The sequence below is a fragment of the Nipponia nippon genome, unplaced genomic scaffold (genome assembly GCF_047370975.1).
Source record: "Nipponia nippon isolate SJK-2023a ecotype South Korea unplaced genomic scaffold, ASM4737097v1 scaffold_69, whole genome shotgun sequence".
NCBI lineage: Eukaryota > Metazoa > Chordata > Aves > Pelecaniformes > Threskiornithidae > Nipponia > Nipponia nippon.
This window is the reverse complement of record NW_028262390.1, coordinates 245,689-254,582: the sequence shown is the minus strand read 5'-3', so window position 1 is coordinate 254,582 and position 8,894 is coordinate 245,689. Positions and strand designations below refer to the sequence as shown.

Genomic DNA, 8,894 nt, shown 5'->3' with positions numbered 1-8,894 from the left:
TTGGACTATCTGGGACAGTTTTCCCAGGGCAGCTTCCGCGGGGTGTCCAGGGAACATGGCACAGACCTGGCCTCTCTCTCCTGCACCTTCGGTGCCTTGCTTCCTTCACCATGATGCCTGACTCTGCACTGGCAGCACCCTGCTGGCTGCCCCCACCCTGCACACTCACACAGCTTAGCTCTACACTGCTGCTTTCCTCTCCTGGGCACTTCCCAGCAGCCCAGCCCCTCCCCAGCTCTCCCCACCTCCCCTGCCCTCTCCCCAGTCCAGCCCAGCAGAGCAGCCCAGTCTGGGCTGGCCCCATGGCAGCGCCCATTGCAGGGTGCTGCAGAGCTCTGGGCACTCACCCCACAGCCCCAGTCCCTCTGAAGGGCACAGCAGCTGCTGAGGAGAAGAGAGGGGGGTTCAGTGTCCCCATCAGCCCCAGGGGTTGTGCTGTCACCAAAGGCACAAGGAAAAAGAGGCTACCCACGCTCTGGCTCTCCTGAATTTATATTGTAGGTGATGCCCAAACCTGACTGAATTTCCCCCCTGTGCTCCCACCAGCCCCACTCCCCAGGACAGCATGAGAGTCCTGGGGCTCCTCAGGGAGCTCCCGCATCTCTCCACTCTCCCTTCCCTCTGCCTCCTGGGTTCCCACTGACTCCCATCACACAGTGCTTGTTTGAGCATATCTGAATTTAGTGCTGTACTTTTGGGGGATTTCATCTTTGACGGTGTTTCACCTTCTCAGCCTCCATTCATTCCAAACCCAGGGCACGTGGTGAGTCCCTATCCTCTCCTCTCCTCACCCCTCCAAATTCATTTCCAGAGAGTCTGGTATATGCCATCATTCCTGTCATACATGAAGAAACCTGGGGAGAGAATGGGAGCTCATGGACCATCTCCCCTGCCATTGGATATTAAGAAGAGAGCTTCTAAATCCAGAGCGTTTGGTCCAGTGGAACTCAGTGCCACCCTGAACTTAACTCCCAAAATACTGAGAACAAAAGGAGAACAGACTCTTTAAAAGACCAATTCCTTGGACATATTCTTTGCAGCACCTTTGGAGGAAGAGCCCAGCCTTCAGGCACTGGACCTGGGAGATTCCATTTATTGAAGAACTGCTATTGGCCATGCCACATCTGGCACAGTGTTGTGCAAGCGTCATATATGAGGGGATCAAGCCTCAAGACAAGTAGTATAAGCCTAGAAAATTACCCATAACCAGGATTACCACAAGAGAAAAAAGCAAACATGGCCTAAGAAAAAGTGAGAAATGGGAAATGCGCAGAGAAGGGAAGGCAGGTTATTCTCGATGAAACAGCGGCCATTGCATCAGTTTCCATAGGGCATCCCTGAGCTCCTGGTTCCTCATGCTGTAGATGAGGGGGTTCACTGCTGGAGGCACCACAGAGTACAAAACAGAAACCATGAGATCTAGAAATATGGAGATATGGAGGACACTGAGGGGGGCTTCAAGTAGGCAAACATTACAGTGCTGACAAACAGGGAGACCACAGCCAGGTGAGGGAGGCACGTGGAAAAGGCTTTGTGCTGTCCCTGCTCAGAGGGGATCCTCAGCACGGCCCTGAAGATCTGCACATATGACACCACAAGGAAAACAAAACACCCAAAGGCTAAAGAGGCACTAACCACAAGAAGCCCCACTTCCCTGAGGTAGGCATCTGAGCAGGAGAGCTTGAGGATCTGGGGGATTTCACAGAAGAAGTGGTCCAGGACATTGCCTTGGCAGAGGGGTAAGGAAAATGTATTGGCAGTGTGCAGGAGAGAGTTGAGAAACGCACTGCCCGAGGCAGCTGCTGCCATGTGGACACAAGCTCTGCTGCCCAGCAGGGTCTCGTAGTGCAGGGGTTTGCAGATGGCCACGTAGCGGTCGTAGGCCATGACAGTGAGAAGAAAATACTCTCCTCCAACGAAGACGACAAAGAAAAAGACCTGTGCAGCACATCCCAGGTAGGAGATGGCCCTGGTGTCCCACAGGGAGTTCTCTAGGGCTTTTGGGAGAGTGGTGGAGATGGAGCCCAGGTCGAGGAGGGAGAGGTTGAGGAGGAAGAAGTACATGGGGGTGTGGAGGCAGTGGTCGCAGGCTATGGCGGTGATGATGAGGCCGTTGCCCAGGAGGGCAGCCAGGTAGATGGCCAGGAAGAGCCAGAAGTGCAAGAGCTGCAGCTCCCGCGTGTCTGCGAATGCCAGGAGGAGGAACTCATTCGTGGAGCTGCCATTGGACATCTGCTGCTTCTGGGCATGGAAACTGCCAAAGAGAGAAAATAAAAAAATTCAGAGAAGCTTCCCTGAGCCAAATTTCATTCATTCATTGTGCAATACCTAAGGGTGCTTTTCTTCCCTCGGGGGCGGGGGGGGGTGTTATGCATCTCCAAGGCTTCAGCTGTGGTTTGTGTTGGCTGAGTGTGCTGTGCAGAGCCGTGCCCTCTCCCCAGGGGCTCCGGAAGGGTCAGCCCTGCTTTCCAGCAAGGACCCATGGAGGCAGCAACAGCCCCGGGTGTTTGGAGGGAGGCTTCCTGGGGAGGAGTTCCCTGTGCTGCACTAGAGCGGAGGGCAAAAAGCCCAGAAGGACGCTTTCTTCCCCAGAGGAAGGTGGGAGATGCGGTGCAGCAAATGTGTCCCATTACACTGTGTTTTAGTATGCAGACACGCCCATCCCACTTGGGAAATGGTCTTGGAAGGGGTCACATTCCCCATTGCTCTCAGTGCAAACCACCGTCAGTGCTCCCATGCAGGAGGGCTGCTCTGTCCATCAGCCTGGTGCCCAGTTGCTCTGGGCTTGCACCGCTCTCAGCTGCAGGACGACTGCACCCAGAGGTTGCTCTGGAAAAGACACTGGAGTGTCCTGGGAGCAGAGGGGTCCTGTTCCAGGTGCAGAGTTCAAAACACCTCTCCTTTCCAGCACAGCTCTGCGGAGTATGAGGAAGGGGACAGGGCAAGGATGCTGATTGGCATGGGCAGATCGGGTGCTCTCAGACATCTCCAAGGTCCTGCAGGAGAGCTGTGCCCTTCTGGAGAGATGCTGACAGCCCCGCAGGACTCCCTGCCCAGCATAGTCAGGTGTCTTAAGGTGCTGTCTGCTAAGGGAAGCAGTGCCTCATTGCCCAAGCACTGAGTGCAGTGTCTGGAGCCTGGAAAATGAAGAGAGGGCTTGGGCACCTTGGTCCCATGGAAACATGTCCAGGGCAGCGCCCTCCAGGTCAGGGCCAGAGCAGGCACTCCCCACCCCCACCCCTTGCCCCACACCACCACCGTTACTGCCAGGGACCCCACGAGCAGGAAGAAGAGCAGCACAAGCAGGGGCAGGAACAAAGAAGAACTCTGTGACTCTCCTCCTAAAGGAAGCAAGGAGAGGAGAGGCAGCCGGGCACTCAGGAAAGCCTTCTCCTTCCCCAGCAGAGCACAGCACCTCCCAGTCAGCAAAAGCGCAGGGCAGTCGCTCTCAGCCCCTTTGCCCTGCAGAGGGAAGCGGCCACGTGTCAGGAGAGATGCCCCTCTGCTGTGCCAGAGCTCTGGCTGCAGAGGAGGCAACACCTGCCCTGGACCACACAGCCTTGAGGGCATTTTGTGTTGGAGTTTCCTAGAGCCCATGTCTCTGCTGCCTGGAGCTATCCCTGCCGGGAACTGTTTCTCTGCCCTCCAGTTTTTCCCTGTCAGGGATCACAGACCCCATCACCCACTCCTGTCTGCTCAGCTCTGACCTGAAGAAACCTCCCAGTTTCAGGCACTCTCTAGAGGTACTCCCCGCTTGCAGGCAGTAAGGAGCAGGTCAGAGAAACCCTGCTGAGGCCAGCAAAGGTGATGCTGGTGCTCTCTGGAGGTAGAGGACTGGATGGACGCAGTTGCCTTGGCTCCTGCCAGCCCTACTGATCTCTCAGCGTGGCAGCTCAGGACTCTCAGGCTCCCTCGCCAAACGCAGCAGCGCCTTTTCCCTTTGTCCTGAAACAGCAGGAAACTGGAAGCACAGCCTCAGGAAAGCTCTTTACCTTTAAGGTATGCCCTGCCTTGCTCTTCCTCTGCAAAAGCCCCCTCTGAAATGCCCTGGGCAGCTCTGGCTGCACACCCTGCCTTCACCCCTTCCCCCTTGTCTAACATGAGCCCCTGGGCTGGGAGGCCTCCTGACAGACCCTGGAGGCTATGAACGCTTTCGGAGACCCTTCCCGCAACGGCAGCTGCATTGCCCTGCACCAAGAGACTTCCCGTGTCAAGGGCTGGAAAGGTTTCTTCCCTTGCAGCTCTCCTCTCTCCTCCCACTCCAGCCTGCCTTTAATCTCGCTCTGCCCTACTCCTTTGCCCAGAGCCCTGCTGCGCTTGGCAGAGGAGTTGCTCCTTGGCAGAGCTGTCTCTCTGCACTGCTGCCTGCTTCCCAGGAGCTCCCTCCACCCCAGGAGCCTGTCTCAGCCCCGGAGGAGGGCACCTGCCCAAGACGTCACTTTCTCTGCCCCCCACCCCACTCGGCGCTCCCTCCAGGTGTCCCTGGGGCTCTCCAGGAACCTGCTTGGGAAGAGACTGAAGGAATCACCGATGTTGCCTCTCTCACCTCTGCAGAGACATTTCTTTGCAGCAGTGCCCTTTCTCCTCTCCCAGACACAGTTAGGTCTGAGAATCCCCCTTCTCCTTGGCCCATCATGAGGCAGGACACCTGGACACTGCCAGGGAGGCATCTCCTTTAGCCATGCTGAGGGAAGGCAATCAGCTGAGTCAATGGGGGCAATTTCATGCTGGATTTGTAGTGCTGGGGCTGGAAGGGACCTCAGCTCCCTCCCCTGCCTGCCACAAACCCCCAGGAGGTGGGATTCCTCTTGCTTCAGTCATGGCGTCTGTTACAAATAGGCACCTGCACTCCTTTTCTATGGTCCCATGGTCATCCCCCTGTCACTCCAGAAATACAGATGGGTTCTGCCCCTTTATAGCTTGATGGCAATAGGGTACACTGTGTACCGGTGTGCATTAGAGCCTTATCATCCTGCGGGTCTCCTGTTCCAGGCCATCGCATCCACACCGTCCAGTAAACCCGGTTGCCCCTTTCAACCACCTGGCTGGAGGCAGGGTCCCCTCTAATCCTGGTCATAGCATTCATAGAATCATAGAATCATAGAATGGTTTGGGTGTGAAGGGACCTTTACTGGTCATCTAAACCCCCCTGCAATGGGCAGGGACTTCTACAACTAGATCGGGTTGCTCAGAGCCCCATCTAGCCTGTCCTTGAATGTTTCCAAGGATGGAGCATCTACCACCTCTCTGGGCAACCCGTTCCAGTGTTTCACTCCCCTCATTGGGAAAAATTTTTCCTTGTGTTCAATCTAAATCTACCCTCCTACAGCAGCCTTCTCTTCTCCAGGCTGAACACCCCCAGCTCTTTCAGCCTTTCCTCATAGCAGAGGTGTTCCATCCCTTGGATCATTTTTGTGGCCCTCTTCTGGACCCGCTCCAACAGGTCCATGTCCTTCCTCTGTACTGAGGACTCCAGAGCTGGACGCAGTACTCCATGTAGGATCTCACCAGAGCAGAGTAGAGGGGCAGAATCCCCTCCCTCGACCTGCTGGCCACGCTTCTTTTCATGCAGCCCAGGATACAGTTGGCTTTCTGGGCTGTGAGAGCACATTGCCCGCTCATGTCCAGCTTTTCATCTACCAGTGCCCCCAAGTCCTTCTCCTCAGGGCTGCTCTCCATCCCTTCATCCCCCAGCCTGTATTGACACCAGGGGTTGCCCCGACTCAGGTGCAGGACCGTGCACTTGGCCTTGTTGAACCTCACGAGGTTCACATGGGCCCCCTTCTCAAGCTTGTCCAGGTCCCTCTGGATGGCATCCTGTCCCTTGGGAGTGTCACCTGCCCCACTCAGCTTGGTGGCATCTCAAAACTTGCACTCAGTTGCACTATTCATGTCCTTGATAAAGATATTCAACAGTACTGGTCCCAGCATGGACCCCTGAGGGACACCACTTGTGCGTTGGGTATCTCCAGGGGTGGTCTCCACTCTAAGGTGGGCTTTGACTAGATGATCTCCAGCACCTACAACCTCTCTTCTTCCTCTTGGATTTGACCTTGAAGCTATTGCAGGATTTCTGATGTCTCCACTGGAGTGGTTGTCTTCTCAGTCAACACCCAAGGTTGAGCTTGAGACCTTCTACAGACCTAATGGCCACCCGGCACCACCTGAGGAGGACAAGCCTTGAGCCCACCCAAGCTCAGGTGAAGGCCTGGGCAGAGGCTTCCCTCCAAGGAAGGCTGGATGAGGTGAGGGGGAGTCTCAGCCAAGGGCTGAAGGCGCTGGGAGAGGTGGGGCTGGCCCACAGCAAGGTTTAGGTCAAGAAGCGGGGCTGCAACTGGGGCCAGAGGACACATGGGGCATGGCATAGTGGAGGGAAGGGAGGGAGGGCTATGGACAATGGACGCATTTAGGGGTGCCAAGGTTGCACTTAGGGGTCCAGGGGGGCCCTTAGGGATCTGGGGGGCAGTTAGGGGTCTGTACAGGGATGAGACCCAGTCTATAAGGTTAAAGAGATCCAGTTTGTACAGGGACAGGGCCCAGTCTCTACTGGGATGGGGCCAGGGGATCCATTTTGTACTAGGATGTGCCCAGTCTGTAATGGAAAAGGATAAAAGGATGCAGTTTGTCCTGGGACAGGGCCCAGTCTGAGCTGGGCAATGTTAAAGGGATCGAGTTTGTACTTGGATGAGGCCCAGTCTGTGCTGGGAAGGGGACCAAGGGCTCCAGTTTATACTGGGACAGGGCAAAGTCTGTGCTGGGAGGCGTTAAATGGATCCAGTTTGTACTGGAAGGGGGCTCAGTCTGTACTGGGAGGGGTTAAAAGGAACCAGTTTGTACTGGAACAGGGCCCAGTCTGTACTGGCAAGTATTAAATGTGTCCAGTCTGCACTGGAAAAGGCCCCATTCTGTACTGGGAGGTGTTTGAAGGATCCACTTTGTACTGGGAGGGGGCCCAGTCTGTACTGGGAGAGGTAAAGGGATCAGGTTTGTACTGGGACGGGGCCCAGTCTGTACTGGGAGGGGGTCAGGGGATGCAGTTTATAATGTGACAGGGCCCAGTCTGTACTGGGAGGGGTTAAAGGGAACCATTTTGGACTCGGATGGGGTCCATTCTGTACTATGAGGGGTTAACAGGATCCAGTTTATAATGTGACAGGGCCCAGTCTGTACTGGGAGTGGTTAAATGGACGCAGTTTCTGCTTGGAGGGGGGTCAGTCTGTACTGAGAGGGGTTAAAGGGTTCCAGTTTGTACTGGGACTGGTCCCAGTCCAAACTGGAAGGAGTTCAGAAAAAGAAATCTAGGTAATAGCTGAAAAAGTCTTCATTTCCAGCTTTTCATGACTTTTTAAGAAATTTTGCTGATCCCTGAGGGATGCTGCTAGTATCTGGCTCCTCGGAGGACTTTGTACCACTGACAGGTTTGTTCCTGATCATCCAGCCAACTTCCCACCCACCGCATCATCCACTTCTTCAGTCCAGATGTCAACAATCCGCTCTAGGGAGACCACGGGAAACCACATCCAAAGAGTTGCAAAAGTCTAGGTACACAGCATGCCCTTCTTTCCCCTCCCACATGGGTTCAGCAATCCTTTTCTTGTCCTTCAAGTGATGGAGATAGCTGCAAGAGCATTTGCCCTGCCACCTTCCCAGGGACTGAGGTGAAGCTGACCAACCTGTAACACTCCCAATCCTCCTTCTTGCCCTTCTTGAGGATGCGTTTGATAATTGCCTTTTCTGAGGACCTTGCAGCCTCCCTGATCTCTCTGCCCCTTCCAAGATGTTTGCGAGAGGTCTCCTGATGACACTGGCCAGCTCCACCGGCCAGCTCCACCGGCACCTCTCTGCTCCTTCCCACACCAAAAGCCTTCTTCATATCCCACCCTTCCAGCGGAGTGCCCAGGACACAGCACACGCCAGTCCAGGTCCTCTGGCCTAGCTCAGAAGAGAGCCAGAAGTGATTTCTTCCTGCAGGCCCACAGCTCCAATGGGGTCTCTGTGCAGCTCACAGCTTCCCTGAGCATTTTTCTCAGTGTCCCCCAACCTTTCTAGTCCACAGGCTGTAGATGAAGGGATTGAACAGGGATGTGAGGATGGTGGAGAAAAAGGGTTTTGTCAAACTGTCTCAGGAGGGCTGTTCTGGGCATCACACCCCCAAGGATGAGGGTGTCATAGAAAAGAGTGGCACTAGTGAGGTGGGAGGAGCAGGTGGAGAAGGCTTTCTGCCTGCCCACGCTGGATGGGAGAGCTGCCCCAGGGAGGCATCTCTGATGCACACAGGATGACCATGTGAACAGGAAGGGGAGGATGGGATCTAAAAAGCAGGTTATGATAGCAAAGAGCACGAGGGTCACAGTGTCATTGCGTGAGAGCTCCAGCAATGGGGTGAAGTCACAGAAGAAGTAGTCCACTCCACTGGGGCCACACAACTGTATCTGGGACACGACTGAAATTATGACTGTAGATGACAGAAATGCCCCTAGCGAAGGGGCAGCTGCCCTCTGGAGACAGACCTGCCGGTTCATGAGTCTTGTAGAGAGCAGGGCGTGGCACACAGCCCAGTACTGCTCCTAGGGTGTGATCACGGGTAGTAAAAACTCAGTACATGCAAAAGGTGCAGGAAACAATACTAGCACCGTGATGAGCAGAGATGGTGCTGTCCCCAGTCACACAGCTGGCCATCAGCTGGGGCAGGGTGGTGGGTCTGTAGAAGATCTCCAGGGAAGACAAATGGCCCAAGAAGAAGCCCATGGGGGTGTGCGGATGCTGGTTTGCCACCACGTGCATGATGATGAGGGTTTTCTCAAGCACAAACACTATGCAGGTCATGAGAGAGAGAGGGAAGAGATTTGCCTAAGGGCTGGGAACGTTCCCCATTCCGTAGGTATGGGGGACTG

At 55.1% G+C, this 8,894-nt stretch overlaps 1 pseudogene; it reads right to left on the bottom strand.

The window, feature by feature from the left end:
• Positions 1-1,288: 1,288 nt before the first annotated feature.
• Positions 1,289-2,232, bottom strand: LOC148051102 (olfactory receptor 14J1-like; annotated as a pseudogene).
• Positions 2,233-8,894: the final 6,662 nt, after the last annotated feature.